Source organism: Sciurus vulgaris (assembly GCF_902686455.1).
Source record: "Sciurus vulgaris genome assembly, chromosome: X".
Taxonomy (NCBI): Eukaryota; Metazoa; Chordata; class Mammalia; order Rodentia; family Sciuridae; genus Sciurus; species Sciurus vulgaris.
In genome coordinates this window covers 39,534,659-39,553,694 of record NC_136471.1, presented here as the reverse complement: position 1 = coordinate 39,553,694, position 19,036 = coordinate 39,534,659, and the positions used below count along the sequence as shown (strand labels likewise).

At 37.4% G+C, this 19,036-nt stretch overlaps 1 protein-coding gene across 1 annotated transcript in view; it reads right to left on the bottom strand.

Moving 5' to 3' along the window:
* TRPC5 (transient receptor potential cation channel subfamily C member 5) overlaps positions 1-19,036 on the bottom strand; it is a 273,683-nt gene that overhangs the window by 149,309 nt on the left and 105,338 nt on the right. Inside the window, exon 2 of the mRNA XM_079124842.1 lies at positions 7,628-7,768. The gene's annotated coding sequence lies outside the window, so the exon portion shown is untranslated. The remainder of the gene's footprint in view (positions 1-7,627; positions 7,769-19,036) is intronic.

The following is a 19,036-nucleotide window of genomic DNA, read 5'->3' as shown; positions in this document are numbered from 1 at the left end:
TACAAAGGAAGAAGTGTTCAACTCTACCTGTGGAGATGAGTGATATTTGATCTGTCTTAAAGGGTAGAGGGGAGCTTGCTCAATAGTTATGTAGGGATGATCATTCTAGACAGTGGATGTAGCACGTGCTCAGGCCTGGGCATATAAACCACAATGGTATTTAAGAGATCATTGGATAGCTTTCTATTCTTCAAACCTGTCAAGCATGTGCCCACCTCGGGCCTTTGCATATGTGGTTTGCTCTTCCATAGGTCTCCAGTTTCTTTCTTATCATATAAGTGTTTCAGAACAAATGTCATTGTCTCAGGAAAGCCTTCCAAGACTACTCTTTCAAGCTCCTCCATATGTAGCTATCTCATTATACTGGCTTGATTTTCTTCAAGATACATTCTGTAGGAACTTATCATTACTCGAATTGGCCATATTTTGTTTATTATTTTAATATTTAGCTCTGTCAACCCAAATGTAAGCTCCATAATAGCAAAACCCTTTTTAGTCATATTGACTACTCTATTCCAAGAACCTGGTACATAGTAGCCTTTCAATAAATATGTACAAAATTATTATAAGAAATAGTGGCAGAGATAGGGATGGGGGATTACTGTGTTGGCAGAGCCTTTCTTTGGTTTGTATGTTTCTCTTTTTTTTTTTTTTTTTTTTTTTGTGGTACTGGGGATCAACTCAGAGCCTTGTGCTTGTGAGGCAAGCACTCTACCAGCTGAGCTATCTCCCCAGCCCTCTTTGGTTTGTATGTTTAACCACAACTCCATAGTACCACCACCATATAGCTATGTGTTCTGGCGAGAAGCACCTCATTCACCTTAGGCAAAGATTCTTAATTAGTATAAAGCTAAATTAATATTGGTAATTCGATTGCTTTGGTGAGCGATTAAAGTGAATTTGGGACTTTGATGCAGTTCTAGCCAATGAGATGTGCTATAGGGCTTCTATGGGATTTTTTTGGAATTAAAAAGAGCTATAAAAGAAGAAACATTCTCTTTTTGCCCCCGAATATTGGCATTTACATGGGACACTACATTTTGGAAATATGAAGGCAGCCAAACTAAGTCTACATGCTGAGAATAGTGTAAGTTGGGTATTTGGTTATGTCTTTGAGCCACTTAATTAACCAATCTGCAAACTGCTCAACCTCTAGTCCTCTAGTTGTGTGACATGATAACCTATTTTTGTTAATCCACTTTAAGTCATTTTTTTATTGAAAGAAGCTGAAGACATCTTAAGTGATATTGTGTTTTGAAATATAAATTATCAAAATCGAACCACCAAGAGATAAATAACCTGAACAGATTAATAATCATAAAGGAATTTAAAATAGTTTAAAATATCTACTGATTAAAAGTCATTCAGTTCAGATGGTGTTAAAGCTGTATATAGAATTTTAAAATACAGCCAATTTTTTTTCTTTTTTTGCTTTTTGGTACCAGGGATTAATCCCAATTGTGCTTTACTACTGAGCCACATCCCCAGCCCGTTTTTGTATTTAGAGACAGTGTCTGCTGAGTTCTTAGAGTCTCACTAAGTTGCTGAGGCAGGCTTTGAACTCATGATCCTCCTGCCTCAATCCTCCCAGTTGCTGGGATTTTAGGTGTGTATCACTGCGCCCAGCCTACAGCCAATTTTCTTAACATTGAAAATATTTCAGATCATAGAAAAGAATGAACACTCCCCAATTAATTCTATAGAGCTAGAATATCTTAATGCCAAAAGCTGATGAAAATATTCCCAAATAAAAACTATAGGACAATTTCAATCATGAAAACAATCCCAAAATTATAAATAAAATATTAGCTAATTGAAACCAGTAATGTGTTTGAACAAATAACACATTGTGGCCAAGGTGTAATTCACTCTAAGAATGTAATCATGATTAAATAAGAATAAATTATTGATACAATTCAGTGAATGAGTCAACATCTTAAGGAAAACATGGTTATATCAATTGATGAAAATAATTTGGTATAATTCAGCATCCATTTACTTTAAGAATCCAAGTAAAATTACAGTAGAAACAAACTACCTACATAAAAAGATTTACCTCAAACCAATCATGAATGCTATAATAACTTGTGAAATACTGGACTCATTGCCATTAAAATCAAGAACAAGAAAAGGATGCTACCATCACTCCTATTATTTAACTTTAAGATTCTGACTAATGACAGGAAAATGTTATAAATATTTAAAGAGATACAAAATCAACTTCATGTGCAGATAATGTATAATAAAACATATGAGTAACTTTACAAAAATCTGTTAGAACTAACAGGAAACTTTGGTGAAGTGACAGAATGCAAGAAAATTTTACAAATATCAATACTTTAAAAAGTTTGTTCCAGAAATAATCATCACCACTGAGAAATTAAAGTGAAAAGTACATAATTCATAATAATGACAATATCTTAAGGTAGCTAGGAATAAATTTAACAAGAACAAAAACAGCACCCATATAAAAGAAGTGATTGAAGGCTATAAAGACCAAAGAGGATAAGGAAACATTATATTGCTAAATAGATTCAATCTGAAAAATATAATTTCCCTATATCAAGATAGAAACTTTTAAAACTATCTTACTCAGGTTTTGTATAGAGTGTGGACAAAAAAAACTTGACATTTAAATGGGAGGTTAAATGTGTAAAACATTCTGTGAAAATTTTGATTAAAAGAATGTCACCAAAAATGGCACAGTAGAGAATTTCCAAAACCCATCCCTCCACTAAAACATTGATTAAACTGGCAAAAGCCACCATAATCAAATTTCTGGACTCTGGAATTTAATAAAAACCTTACCATAACTAGGGTAGTACTTGAAGAAAGAAGTTGCTAAATTTGGTAAGAGTTTTATGGCATTTTTACTGAACCAGCTACCGTGTACCATTCAGTAGCTTCCATGCAGCCTTGGGGAGAATGGTCCACATTCCTAGAGTAGATTGCTGGTGCCTGAGAGAGCAATATGAACCTTGTCCTTAAGAAATTGTGATTGTATGTTTCAACTGGCCAATATATATGTATGAAGAGGGTTTGGTTTAGAGGGTTATCTTTGTTTTGCTCCCCAACCCTGGAATTTTTTCAGAGTTGGAGTACCTTCCCCAGTAGTGTTTGCCACTTGTCAAGCAGGATATTTGAGCAGGTTGATGAAAGAATCAATGAACTTGAAGCTATATCGATTAAAAATACTGAGCCAATGGAGTGGAAAGTAGAAAGAATGAAGAGCAATGAACAATGCCTCAGAGATTTGTAAGGTTCCATCAAACATACTAACAGATATATGATAGGAATCCCAATATAAAAAGAGGAAAAGGACACAAAGTATATTTGAAGAAATAATGGCTCTAAACTGCCAATATTTGATGAAATATTTAAATCTACACATCCAAGAAGCTCAAAGATACCAATTGTAGCTTTGAGGGTAACTCCTAAGAAAGTAATTAAAAAGTAAAACACAAAAGGAAATGAGAAGGGAATCAAAATCTTATACCACAAATTAAATGCAAAAAAGGTAGTAATGAAGGAGGTGGGGGACAAAGTATGTAGAAAAAATACAGAAAACAAATATCAAAAGAGCAAAAGTCATCCATAAACTACCATTTGAAGGATTTAGGAGAGAGAAATGAGAGATAAACATATCATGTTTGGGAATATTGGTGTTTGAAGGTTTTGCTGGGTCACCAGGAGGAGAAATCTAGACAGCATATAGAGTTGAGCATTCAGAGCTGGAGATACAGAATTGGGAGTCATCTATACAGATTCAAGGTTCCCAACCCTGGCTGCACATTAGAACCACCAGAGGAGCTTTTAAAAAAATAGCTATGTCTGGGTCACCGGTCCCTCTTATAATGGCATTTTACACTAGCTCCCCAAGCGAATCTAACATGCATCAAGAACTGAGTACCACAATTATAAATGGTAATTGGAGCTATCAGGAATAGATGTGGTCATCAGAGAGGATGCAAAGAATTCAGGGGTACTGGAGAGAAAATTTCTACTCAGAATGGAGAAAGATCTAGATCTTTATTGTCTAGTGCATTAGCCACTAGCCATATGTGGCTATTTAAGTTTAAATGAATTAAAATGACATAAAATAAGTTCAGTTCCTTAGTTGCACACCAGCCACATTCTAAACACTTAATAATGACACGTGGCTCATGGCCAGTGTTGGATTGTATAGATGTAGAACATTTTATCACTGCAGAAAGTTCTATTGGACATGCTGGATGAACCAAGTGTCTCTTTCACCCCTAAAATATCTATAATACAGGGGACCGACTCTTCTAATTTTGCCGAAAAAGTATGTAGTATGTATGTTCAAATTTGGATACTTTCACTTGTATAATGTATTTTTATGACAATGGACATGTAGTGTTTTTATTGTTGGAGCTCTTTCTTCTACTCTCTAATGTGCAGGGGAGTTCTGTAGAACCACTGGCAGCTGCATTAGATCAATACTTTCCATTTTCACTAGGGTGAAGATGTGAGTGAAAAATATGTATTTGCCTCTCTTAAGTCACTCGACTGCACAAAAGAGTTTAAATCCATTGATCATCATTCAATATCACTTTGCATGATGTTCCTTGAAGTAGTCAAGGGAAATGCAGAATGAAATGACACTGATTATAGCAAATAATAGGCAGTATAATTGGTTAAAAGTTCTACATTTTTTGCAACACTTTTATGTCTGAATTATTTCAAAATAAGAGTTACAAAAGAAACCATGAAATCATGAACATATTCTCATAAAAATAAGATGATTTGGTTTAAACTACATCATTCCGCTCTCCCCTACCCATGCATTCTTTTTTATTTTTAAAATAAATTTAAATTGGTTCATCATGGTTATACATAAAGATGGAATTCATTGTGATATGTTAATATACACACATGACATAATTTGGTTGATTTCATTTTGCTCTTCCTCTCCTTTCTGTCCCTCCTCCCTCCCCCTCACTCCCCTTCCTCTAATCCACTGTTATGCCTTCTGTTTTCATGAGGTGCCCCCTTTTTAAAATTCATTATTTCTCTCTAACTTCCACATCTAAGAGAAAACATTTTACCCTTGACATTTTGCATCTGGCCCATTCTTAAATGATTCTGCGCACACACACACACACACACACACACACACACACACACACACACACTCCTATCAGTTTTCTTCACTTAATTTTTGTAGGAATTTCCTACACAAAATTATCTGTAATAACACTCTTTGCCTTTCTCACCACGAATTTCCCTTGTGGCGAAATGGCTCTGAGGTGAGATTGAAACAATATGCTTCATATTATTGCATGCTAATATATCATGTTAAATGGTCACATGATATTTCATTAGAAATATTAGATCAGGTCAGGTATACCATAATGATGTATCTAACTAGTCTCCAATTTGGAGATATTTAAGGTTCTCTTCCATTTATTTACATTATTGTATGTGAGCCTGCAATGGATATTTTTTACATAAGAATCTTTACATAAATTTACCCAATACAGCTTCCAAGAAGTCAAATTACTGGGTCAAAACTCAGGAGCATTTTTAAAGCTCTCAATACATGAAAAAGCAATGAAGAGATCAGTATCTTGAGTGTATCTGACACTAAATTAATTTACTTCAAGTGGCTTTCTAAGGGGAAAGACATCAGAAGTCCCAGGAAACAGAAGCAAACCTCAGTTTTTCTCATGTACGATCAATGTACAATGTACGATCAATGACTCAAAGTTCCTTCTCTCTTATATATCCTAAGATTCTCTGTTTCTGTAAGAAATGAAAAAATGTTCTGGGCATTCTGGTGCAAGCCTGTAATCCCAGCAATTTAGGAGGCTGAGGCAGGAGGATCAAAAGTTTGAGGCCAGCCTCACCACCTTAGTGAGATGCTGCCTCAATAAAATTAAAAAGAACTGGGGACTTAGCCTTGTGGTAAAATGCCCCTGGGTTTGATCCCCAGTACCAAAAGGAAAAAAAAAAAAAAGAAAGAAATGGAAAATGTGTCAAGAGTGAAGTGCATTTAAGATTTTCCAATAGATGTTATTTTCATCTTGAAAGGAAGAAACAGTGGGGAGCCCTTCAACCAATGGCCTGCCATTTTCTATAGTAATAGAGAATCATCAAGGGCTATAGAAACATTTGTTCAGAGCAGGACTTTGTTAAATAGCTTCCAATTTTTACCTGTTTACTTCTTCAATTTCTAAAAATAAAGCAAGGACAAGATCAATGTCTTGAGTGTAGCTGACACTAAATTATTATTCTTTTTTGCAGTATGGGGATTGAACCCAGGGTGCTTTACCACTGAGCTACGATCCCATGGCCCATTTTTATTTTTTTATGTTGAGACAGGCTCTTGCTAAATTGCTGAGACTGGCCTTGAACTTGCCATTCTCCTGCCTCAGTCTCCTATGTAGCTTGAAGTTCAGGCATATTCCACTATACCAAGTCACTAAATTAAATTGTAAAGATCAGGAGTAGCTAGAGTTATTGAGAGGAGAGGTTAGGAAAGTATTTGGAAGAAATAGTACCTGAGCTGAAACTTAAAGACTGGGTAGGATTTAGATAGGCAGATCTCTCTTGGTGCTGTACCTAACTCAGTGGTCTCTAAGTACTATAAATGTTGCTAATACTTTGCAGGAGTATACCTCTCTTTTATGTGGGGTGGGTGTGGGAGTCAAGGGTGAGAATTGGCACCATCTTGGGTACAGGCAATATGTGGAAATAGAAGAATTTAGGAATAGGTACACAGTATCCACTCACTTGGCAATGTTGAGGATCTAGTTGAGAAGTTAGAACTTGATCTTAAAGGCACTGGGGACTTTCTTTAGATTCTTACAGAAGACAAGATTAAGAAAGCTGTGTGTTATAAAATGACTCCTATGGTTGTGAACTAGAGTAGGAAATAATGTTTTTTCTATACCATAAGTGAATGGAATCTCATCTAGAATGCTAATAGAAGGTAGCAAAGGAAAATTTTAAGAGTTATTTCAAGGGAAGAAAAAACAGGACTTGATAATGGGTAGACCATAGGGGATGAGACACAGGGAGAACCTCAACATGATATTCACATTTAAGTCTCAGTGACTGGAGAAGTGATAGTGCTGTTTTCTGCGTGACTGAGAAAGGCCATTCGTTAGGGTGGTTACTAGGGTAACCAGCCTGAAATTCTCAGGGTAAACTGAGTTTCTGTCAAAGAGATTCTGTTTCTTTGTGATTTCCATTATTACTTTAAAGATGCTTATTTTGCCTTTTTGGTCTTCATTTGGCAGTGGTTCTTAACGTTTTAACTTTGTTTCTTTGTCCCAGAGAGTTCTGCCAAGTAATGATCTTAAATGCTTAAATGCACTCAAGAAGTTCTGCTGAGTATTCCCTTATAATGCAATCACCTTCAATGTGATTGTTTTGTAACTTTCTCATTTTGCATACTGGGTTCTCTAAAACCAGGTCACCCTTGTTATTACCCAGAGAATTGTACTTTTTGTACAAGGTCACATTTCAAAGCTGGTTAATTCTCTACCTCGTTGCCTGCCCCAACATAGAACATTTGCACTCTACAGGTTACTGTTTCACAGCTTAAAAAAACAACAGAAAAATTCATCAGGGGACTTAACATGGAAATAATGGTACATACCTCTATGTATAAAATGGTTCAATTTAAAGAATCGCGTCCTGGGAATTAGCAGTCTGGATTCTAGTCTCAACTCTACCACTAACTGGAAGCATGAAATCAGGCAAGACACATTATCTCTTCTTTATGTCTTCATTTCCTTTTCTGTAAATTGAGGAGATAAGCAAGGTGATTTCTAAAATCAATTCCAGCTCCCAAATCAACTATTATTATGTTTGCAAAGTATTAGCAACATATAGTACTTAAAGACCACTGAGTTAGGTACAGCACCAAATGAGGGGCACTTTTATCAGCCATTTGTTTAGTCCAAGGAGACAGACAAACAGGGTGAATCAGGCTAAAAGACATGAAGTTTGAGACTCAGTTATGAGTTTTTGTAGATGATAATCCAGATAGAATCTCCATTTTCTTTCACTCTGAGGTCAGTCTGACATTCTAACTCTGTACTCCAAAGGTAGAACAGAATAAGACCCAAAGATGGGGTTGCTCTGACTTTCTGGTTCTGTGATTGTAGCCTCTTGAGTGCTAATTTCCAGAAATAGCAGTCCTTCTGCTCAGAGTCATCTGAATGAATGAATGTGATCTTTGTGATTTCCATCAGAAGGTAAACCAGCCCAAGATCTTTCTTCTAATAGAGATTCTGATGAATACATTGTTCAAAGAGACAATTTTCCTCCACTGCATCACTTTCAAGAATTAAGATTATACCCAGAGTGTATCTGTTGCCTATAATGATCCCCTGTGGCTCTGTCATCCATAACTTAACTTTCAGTATTTCTCAAATCTGAATGGAAGATCACCTGAAGGTCAGGATGTTCTTGTGGCTTCCATGAACTATTCCTGCAGGCTTAATCCTACTTTTAAGCATTAGTTCCTCAATATGCACTGAATCCCAAATAAATGAAGGGGCATATGAACACATACAACAGCCTGGCCAACAGGACTTTAACCTCCTGGCTCCTCCTCTTCCTCCTTTGATTTTTTTATCACAACTATCTATCTCATCCACACCTTTTTCTCTGGATTAAATAGTGATGTAAACTGTGTTCCTCTTGGCTGCAAACTTTGGCTTCTTTTTAGAGTTTTTTGCCTCCCACCCTACCTCAGGTTATAATTCTCCTGTCATGCATCTCCTGTCCTACACCCCCAGTGCCACCACATTCCCTTCTGGGAAAAGTGGCCCTTCTAGGTGAGATTGGGATAGTATGTTTTATACCATGGAATGTCTACAGGAACTTTGTACCAGTAGTTTGAAGTGTAAGTACAAATATGTGACCGTGAACAAAAAGCAAGCCATGATGACAGCAAAGATGTCTGCTAGCAGCCACTAAAGGATTAAAAGGAACTTGTGACTAAGGAAACTGAAATAGATATAATTCCTCCCATGAACTAAAATTGTCTGTATAAATAAAAAAAGTCTTGTGCACATCAGTTTTTCTGGCAGAGCACCTTGGTACAACCTGAACAGCTCCAGTGATTTGTGGAGCCATAATTTGACCTGGTCCTTTTAAAAGTGTTATTTATTTATATAGTTAGTCATCTTGTGCTACTTCTTATATTAAGCAGTTCTGTAAGTTGTTTAAGTTTTATAAGTAAGTTATGTAATAGACTGTGTAATGTGGAACATTTAGTTATCTTCAGATTTTCTTTAATACTAGTATCTTGGGATTTTGCGCCTATCATTAGAAACGTTCCTCTTGGCCATTGTTTCTCCCAGATAAAATGTGTCTGTGCAATTGGGAGGCTTTTAAGTTCTCTTCTCAGTTTAGTGGTTCCTGATACTTATTTAGAGTTTTATGGTTATAAATGTCTTTAACATATATTGTCTTATTCAATGTGTCTCATTCTCTTATCCTTGCCTATCTCCCAGAATGATTGTTTACCTTTTAAAAATAGGTGACTATTTTAGCATCACAGAAACTAATGATTTACTTCAAGACTTAAATACTAGTAAGTGGCAGAATCAGGATTATAACCAAAGTTTTCTGATTGTGCATTCAAGGCCTTTTTTCACAGGTATAAAATGGAGACATGAGGGAATATTCTATGAAATATACCTCCTGCCTACCTATGGCTCTACTTTATGTTGTATTTGAAGACAGAGCCACCATGCTCCATTTGAGTTCCAGAGAGGGTTCTGCCTTTCAGGTCTTTTTCCCAGGTTAGACCATGCTTACAACTTTTTTAGTGACAGAGACCTTCTCCACTTTGGGTTTTTCCACATCTTGGAAAAATCCAGCAATCTGAAGAAGCTATTGTTTATATTCCAAAAGCTGTGCCGATGGGGACGAGTCAGTTTCACCTGTTCCTTTGTAGAGTGATACAATCTAAATTACTAGCCTTCACCCAGTGAGAAGTTACCCACTTTAGGGTGAGGAGGAAATGAGGAGACCTTATTAGGTGAATTGGGGTGTTTTATGTATGGATATAACGGGGGGGGGGGGGGAACAGTGTTCTGTCCTAAAAACCAGTGTAGGTGACTGGGAATTGGTATTGCCTGCTTGGCAGATGGGGCTAACAGCTTCTAACAGAAATTGGTAATCAAGATTACAGGGGCTTTGTTTGGCTCTTAGCACTCTCCTTCCTCAAAGGTATTTGAAAGGTTGTATGTGTTCTACATATTCATTAATGGGCTATGATTCATCACCTATTTATAATTTCATTTTAAAATTCTAAGTAAAATATTATTTTGAATTCAAGTAAAAAATGTCAATTTCATCACAAATCTAGTTTTCTTTAGCAAATTCTTCTTCCTCATTTCTCTTTGGTTTCTCATTATAGTCTTCCTTTTTTACATAAACTACTGAATATTCCTAGCTTTTTATGTTTTGGCATGGTTACTGTTGTAAAGGTATTTTGAATTATGCAGTTTATGGATGGACTTGCTATCATTTTCTTTGAAATTTCTTTTGCTAGCTTTAGAATGTTCTCAAGGAGATGGGTAAGACAGAATGGCTAGTAGTTCACATGACCTTCCCTGCTAGTGGCTAATCAGGCCACAATAGAAGGCACCAGTTATTTTCATAGTATTTAAAAACTCAATCCTATATGTAAATATGCTTTAGCTGACTTTCTGAAACACAATGAAAAGCTCTTTTTAATTTGAGTATTTTCTGTTTTTCCTTTTAAAATTTTACCCCTACATCTACCACTGCTGCCTTTGCCAAGTACAGAGCCTGTGGGCCAATGACACAGAGCCTTCTTCTCACTTGTCTGTTTAATATCTATAATGGTAAGTAAAAGACTTAAAATATTACTGCTCACAGGAAGTATCTTGCCATTTTAAAAGGTGAGTCCTAGAAATCCAAAAAAGACTTCAAAATCTATAGTAATGAATGTTAATGTCAAATTTTTTAGCAGTTTTTTTTCCTGTAGAGAAAATGGTGACCAAATGCTTGCTTTGTGTTTTTGTCAGTGCCCCCTGCCCTTTTTTTGTCAATGCCCTTGGTGAGTAGGGAGTGTGCATGAATTTCTCTAGGTAGATGAATTCTGGCCCTTGCATACTGTTTATAGTGATATTTGCACAGTAATTCTAATTGATAGGCATAGAGGCAGTGATATGATATGGATGGTTAAGAATCTGACTGTTAAGTTTTCAAAGCTGAGCTTTCAATATAGCTACTATTAAAAATTACATTACTTGGAATTAAATAAATCATGTTAAAAACAAACTAGCATCTAAAACATCCCTTCATAGTTATTTTACTGTAATCTGCACTTCTGAAGTTATTTTATCTATTCTATTCTCTGTAGTAGAAATGTTGCATATTTTGGTAGCTTAAAACTGGCCATGGTGGGAGTACTTATACCACGCAAACTGGCAAATGCTCCAAATCTGGGTTAGATTTATTGTTTTGTTGATGGTCTAGCCTTAAAGAAGTAATGGAGAAAATGTTAACAATGCAGATTAAATTTAAAACATGTATCATGGGGGGTACTTATGCCTCTGGCCAAAATGGACTGATAAGAACTATTTTAACTTTGTACTTGAAACAATAAAAAAAGTGACAAAACATAGAATACAATGATTTTTCAGGACACTGGACATCAACCAATGAAGGACAGTGGTCTTCGAGAAATAAGAAAAAAACCAGTGAGGAGAATACTCTGATTGTCCAAGCTTGCTACCTTGAGAGAGTTTCCAGGTCATGTGAGGGAGAGAAACTGATGCAGAGCTTTGTATACTCTCTGCCATGAACAGATAGAGCTAAGAAAGAAACCAAGGCAACTAGAGATCACAGGACATATTAATGGAAAGAAAGTTGCACAGAGAGAGAACCCAAAATATCTGCATAGGGTCCCCTATAGGTATTAAGAAGAACACTGAGTGCTGGGGTTGTAGCTCAGTGGTAGAGTGCATGCTCAGCATGTGTGAGGCACTGGGTTTGATCCTCAGAACCACATAAAAATAAATAAATAAAATAAAGGTATTGTGTCCACCTACAACTAAAAAATATATTTAAAAAAAAGAAGAACACTGAACAGTGCACTTATGTGAGGGGACAACCTAAAAACTAGATGAAACCTTATTTGGTGCTCACACAGAAAAGGGAGCAAATCCTTTTTTTCAGTGGATGCATAGGAAACTTTCATAAATTACAGGGCATTGAAGATGGGTCTTGTCTTGGTAGTGGGAAAAATCAGCATCAGAATCAAAAAGTATCTGGTTTCATTTAACAAATCTTAACCACAAACTTGGAAAGGACAATTTTGTTTCCAAGTATCTTATCTGTAGTCACCCCCCAAAATATGAAGAATATTTATAGGATGGTGAAAATACCCAGCATGGGGGGATCACTTCTGGTATAAAGGTATAAGGACCTCCCACAGTCTGATCCTTCATAAAGGCAATGAAAATTCTGGCAAAAATTTTCAAAAGTGACTTTTCTAGAATTTTGAAAATTAACTGAAGGGTTGCAACAATCTAAGAAGCATTTATTAAAAAAAAAACAGCTAAATCTTGATAAAGAAAGGAAGCATTGTGACCTTTTTACTTGCTCTAGTCCCATAATGCACTCTCCAGATTTATGGTAGCCTTGAAAAACTGTAACCTTAGAAATACAGTAACTGAAATGTTCAACATCCTTGTAGTCACTGGAGAGGACAGAATGAGCTTTAACCTACCCAAAGACCTATCCTTGACTGTTGTCACTGACCTTTCTGGAAAATCTCTGGGAAAGCTCCATTTTCACCTAACTCCAGAGCTTTGCCAGTGAGGCAAAGCTGTTTATTTTAAGAAGTGTCTATTGAAAAATGTCAAGGGTCTAACACTATAGTTTTCTGAGGCAATAATGCTAGTTGGGGCAAACAGGATGACAAGCTTAAAAAAGGAAAATATGGGAATGAAATGAATGAAGAGCTCTGAAACTTTCTTGGGACTCTAGAAGATGTTGCATACATGTATAGCATGTTTGCTCAGAAAAGATCTGTAAAGGCCTTAATTGCTCATGTTAAGAGTGACCTTGAAGCTCTGTCTAAGCAGGACATGAAGATTGGAACAGAATTGTTAACTTCCAAGGCTCTGTGGATTGCCCCAATGCACACTTAGAGCTCCTCAGTAAAAGGTACAAAAATTATTAGTTCAAGGCATTTAATGAAATTTCTGTCTAATCATTGACCATGAGTCTAACAGATCAGAGACTTCGGTGGCTACACATGACAAAAAAGGGCGGATTTTACAAATAGTCTGAAAATTCACCAAATAAATAAATAGCAGCAACACAATAACATCAACAACAACAACAACAACAACAAACAACAAAAAGCAATAAGGAAATTTAAGGTCAATTGTTTTGATCTTTTTGCTCATGAAGAAGAAATAAAGAAATTTTGGACTACAAAATCTGAAAGATTTCATGGGTATACTGATGACTTTACAATACAATACCAGTGATTTATAAAAGAAATAATACATAAGCTGATTTCATTAAAATTAAAATCTGCTCTGCGAAAGACAACATCAAGAAATCAATAAGACCATTTACACACTAGGAGAAAATACTTGCAAAATACACAACATATAAAGGGCTATTATCCAAAATATACAAATAACTCTTAAAACTCAATAAGAAAACAAAATAAAAGACTCAATAAGAAAAAAACCTGATTTCAAAATGAGGATAAGCCCATGTGCCCGTCATCAACTAGCATTTTTTACAAGAGTGCTGAGACCTTTCAGTTGGGATAAAGTGGTATTTTCAATAAATGGTGTGGGGATAACTGGATAGCTACATGCAAAATTACAAAAGTTAACTCAAAATTAATCAAAGACCTAAATGTAAGAACTAAAACCATGAAATTCTTGGGATAATACATGGGGGTAAATCTATGTGGCTTTGAATTTATCAAAAGATTGTTGTACAAGTATCAGAAGTAAAAACAGATTAAACTGGATTTTATAAAAATAAAAAGCTTTTGTGCTTCAAATGATAACTTCCAAGAAAGTGAAAAGATAACCTACAGAATGGGAGAAAACATTTTCAAATCATAAAGTAGATAAAGAACTTGTATTTAGAAGATATAGAACTGTTACAATTCAATAATAAAAAGACGAATAATTCAATTAAAAATGGGCAAAGGATTTGAATATATATTTCTCCAAAGAAGATATACAAATGGCCAACAAACGCATGAAAAGATGTTTAGCATCATTAGTCTTCACATAAATGCAAATCAAAACAAAGAGAAGCCACTTTGTACCCACTAGAATGACTGAAATTAAAAAGTTAGAAAATAGCAAGTGTTGATGAGGATGTGGAGAAATCTGAACCCTCATACACTGCTGTTGGCAATGTAAAATGGAGCATCCACTTTGGAAACAGTCTAACAGTTCCTCAAGGCATTAAAAACAGAATTACTAGCTGGGTGTGGTAGAGTATGCCTGTAATCCCAGCAGCTCTGGAGACTGAGCAGGAGGATCTCAAGTTCAAAGCCAGCCTTAGCAACTTAGCGAGACCCTAAGCAACTCAGTGACAAGACCTGGTCTCTAAATAAAATATTAAAAAGCCTGGGAATATGGATCCCCTGGGTTCAATTCCCGGTAACAAAACAAAACAAAACAAAACAAAGCAACCCAAAAGCCAAAAACCAAAAGCCAACACACACACACACACACACACACGTATCTACATCTACTATATGATTCAGCAATCTCATGCCTAGGTATATATCCAAAAGAAATGAAAATATGTGTCTATGTAAAAAATTACAATGTCCATAGCATTATTCATCATACCTAAAAGCTAGAAATGACTCAAGAAAATGTTGGTATATCAGTACTCTGAAATATCAACTGGCCATAAAAATAATTATGCATAGATATATGCACCAACATGGATGAATCTTGAAAACATTATTCTAAGTAAAAGAATCTAGTCACAGAAGACCATACAATATGTGATTTCATGTTTTGAAATGTTCAGATTTGGCAAAACTATAGAGACAGAATGCAGGTCATTTTTGCTTAATGGTGAGGGAGAGGGGGGTGTTGGCAATAACTCAATGTTATATGGGTGGTTTCTGAGTTGGAAGATTGTTCTAAAATTTGTTGTACTTATCATTGCACATATCTGCAAATATAATAAAGGACAATGAGTTACACACTTTCAGTGGGCAGTTTGTATGCATGCTGTATGTGAATTGGACTTCATTCATACCTCAAGATATAAGTTATGTAGAGACATTGAAGATATAAAAAAGGTTCAAATTGAACTTTTGGAGATGAAAAGTACAATCTCTGAAGTGAGTAATATACCATGGGAGAAAATTGGCAATTAGACAATGAAAACAAAATGAATCATAGAGAAATAAAAGAAAAAAATATATCAGTAAGCTAAGGCACAACTTCATGGGAGACATCATGTGTATAATTCCCTATAGCAGAAAAAAAGAGAAGGTGACAAAGTGTTTGAAAAATAAAGACTGAAATACTTTTCAAAGTTGATGAAAAATATATACCTACAGATTCAGGAAACTTAAGTATAATAAACCTGAAGGGAAATATTTCAAGACACATGTATCAAGTTGCTCAAAATTATTGTTAACGAAAAAATTTTAAAAGCAGTCAGAGGAAAGAAATGTGTTAAATTCAAAGGAACAGGAGTAAATTGATAGCAGATTTCTCTTCAGAAGTAATGCAGCTATGAACATTTGCAGGCAAATGGATGAAATTGGAGAATATCATGCTAAGTGAGATAAGCCAATCTCAAAAAGCCAAAGGACGAATGATATCGCTAATAAGTGGAGAATGACACATAATGGGGGGGAAGGAAGGGTTAGTGTTAGGGTTAGAGTTAGGGTTAGGGAGGGGGGCAAGTATGGAGGAAGGAAGTACTGTATAGAGGGTAAAGAGGGGTGGGAGGGGTGGGGGGAAGGGAAAAAATAACAGAATGAATCAAACAACATTACTCTATGTAAATTTATGATTACACAAATGGTATGCCTTTACGCCATGTACAAACAGAGAAACAACATGTATCCCATTTGTTTACAATAAAAAAAATAAAAAAATAAAACTATGCAAAAAAAAATGAAGTAATGCAACAATAAGGAAGTGAGGCAACATCTTTAAATACTGAAAGAAAAAAGAAGTTGACCTGTAATCCTGTACGCAGAAAACAATCTTCCAAAAATGCAGATGAAATTAAGAATTTTCTGGATTGACACTGAGATTCCATCTCACAACAGAATGGCAATTATCATGAATACAAGAAACAATAAATGTTGGTGAGAATGTGGGGAAAAATTTCACTCATACACTGCTGGTGGGACTGAAAATTGGTGCAGCCACTCTGGAAAGCAGTATGGAGATTCCTCAGAAAACCTGGAATGGAACCACCATTTGACCCAGCTATCCCACTCCTTGGTTTATACTCAAAGGACTTAAAATTAGAATACTATGGTGATGTCGCCATGTCAATGTTTATAGTAGTTCAATTCACAATAGCTAAGCTATGGAACCAGCTTAGGTGCCCTTCAACAGATAAAGGGATAAAGAAAATGTGTGTGGGGGATTCAAGATGGCGGACTAGAGGGTGGCTGTGTTTCATGTTGCTCCAGGACTCAGGACTCAAGAAGAGGAGATATACAGAGACTTGGGACCAACGCAAAGCAGCCGGGTGAGTCTCTCCCATTGGGGAGGCGTCCTGGACGGGGCGGTAGTCCCGAATGCAGGGATCTTTGTGAAGTAGAGCTGCCCGGCGAGACATCCCTCCCCCCGCTGGAGCAGTGAATGCGGACAACTGGGACCATCGGAGAGGAGGCCGCTCAGCACAGCGCTGGGACTTGGAGCAACCCACTGGGGCTTTGGGAGGCTGCCCAAAGGAGGGAGTGCGCGGTGAGCTGTTTGGACTGTAAGCGACCACTCCTGAACACGGGGGCTGCCCAGAGGAGAAGGAGAAGCACGGGCTCAGCACGTCGCTTGGACTTGGAGCAGCTGCACCAGGGCTCCGGGCGGCTATCCAGAGGAGCAGCGTGGTGAGTGGTTTGGACTCAGAGCAACCGCTCCTAAACACAGGGGGGTTGTCTGGAGGAGGAGGAGGAGCACGGTGGGTGCTTGGGCTCAGAGTGACTGCACCAGGGCTATGGGTGGCAGTCGGGACGAGGAGGTGCACAGTGAGCTCCTGGGACTCGTGACGAATGCACCAGATCTCTGGGTGACTGCCTGGTGGAGAAGGAGGTGCGTGGTGGGTCACTTGGACTTAGAGCGACTGCACGGAACACCAGGCGGCTGCCGGAGGAAGAGGCGTGTGGCGGGTCACTGGGACTCTGAGCGAATGTAAGGGGCTCCAGGTGGCTGCTCAGAGGAGGGGCTGCATAGCCAGGCGATTAGGAGCAGAGCAGGGTCCCAGGACATAGGCGGCTTCTTGGTGGAAGAGCCGCACACACAAACTGAGGGGCGGAGCGAAGGCTACAGGACTGCAGGCAGCTTCTCTAAGGAGAGGCAGCCTAAGGAGACTCGTCAGCGAAGGGCGAGGCTTCCAGGACCAGGAGGTAGGTCCGGGTCCCTGGGAACATTGCAGAAGAAGGCTGCCCAGCCCACGCGGTAGTTGTGAATTGAACAGAACCTCTAGGAGTGAACTGACAAGTGAGACCTCCCCACGGGGTGAGTCCTCCCTGCTGGGTGAGGTTCTGCCACAAGGACTGTAAAACCAGAGACACAGGCCCAAACTGGCCTTGCATCAGCCCACATCCTACTTCCCCTTTGGATGACCATTCGTCAGCAAGTGAAGGTACCTCTGCCCACTAGCAGGGAATATACCCCACCGGAAGGCCACCACCCCTAGAGAGGCAGCTTCCTTGTGGAGCACCGCATTATCAACTTCCTCCAAGACTTCAGGCTACTGAAGGCTAAGAGGGGAAATACTAGAAATTTTCAGGGACATTATAAGTCAATAGAGGAAATCTGCAATATCACAGTGGTCAACTGCTACCTGAACAATATGAGAAAACAAGGAAAGAAAATGCTGCAAACAAATCTAGATGTTACATCAATGAAACGCAACGACAGCATGGCAGAAGAAATGACAGAAAGGGAGTTCAGAATGTACATAATTAAAATGATCAGGGAAGCAAATGACGAGATGCAAGAGCAAATGCAGGCACTGAATGATTGCACCAATCGACAGTTAAAAGAGCAAATACAGGAAGCAAAAGATCATTTCAATAAAGAGTTAGAGATATTGAAAAAAAAAACAAACAGAAATCCTTGAAATGAAGGAAACAATAAACCAAATTAAGAACTCCATAGAAAGCATAACCAATAGGATAGAACACCTGGAAGACAGAACCTCAGATATTGAAGACAAAATATTTAACCTTGAAAACAAAGTGGACCAAACAGAGAAGATGGTAAGAAATCATGAACAGAATCTCCAAGAACTATGGGATATCATGAAAAGGACAAATTTAAGAATTATTGGGATTGAGGAAGGCTTAGAGAAGCAGACCAAAGGAATGAACAATCTATTCAATGAAATACTATCAGATAATTTCCCAAATCTGAAGAATGAAATGGAAGATCAAGTTCAAGAGGTTTATAGGACTCCAAATATACAAAATTACAACAGACCCACACCAAGGCACATTATAATGAAAATACCTAACATACAAAATAAAGACAGAATTTTAAAGGCTGCAAGAGAGAGGAATCAAATTACATTCAGGGGGAAGCCAATACGGATATCAGCAGATTTTTCAATCCAGACCCTAAAAGCTAGAAGGGCCTGGAACAACATTTTTCAAGCCCTGAAAGAAAATGGATGCCAACCAAGAATCTTATACCCAGCAAAACTTACCTTCAAATTTGACGATGAAATAAAATCCTTCGATGATAAACAAAAGCTAAAAGAATTTACAAAAAGAAAGCCAGCATTACAGAACATTCTCAGCAAAATATTCCATGAGGAAGAGATG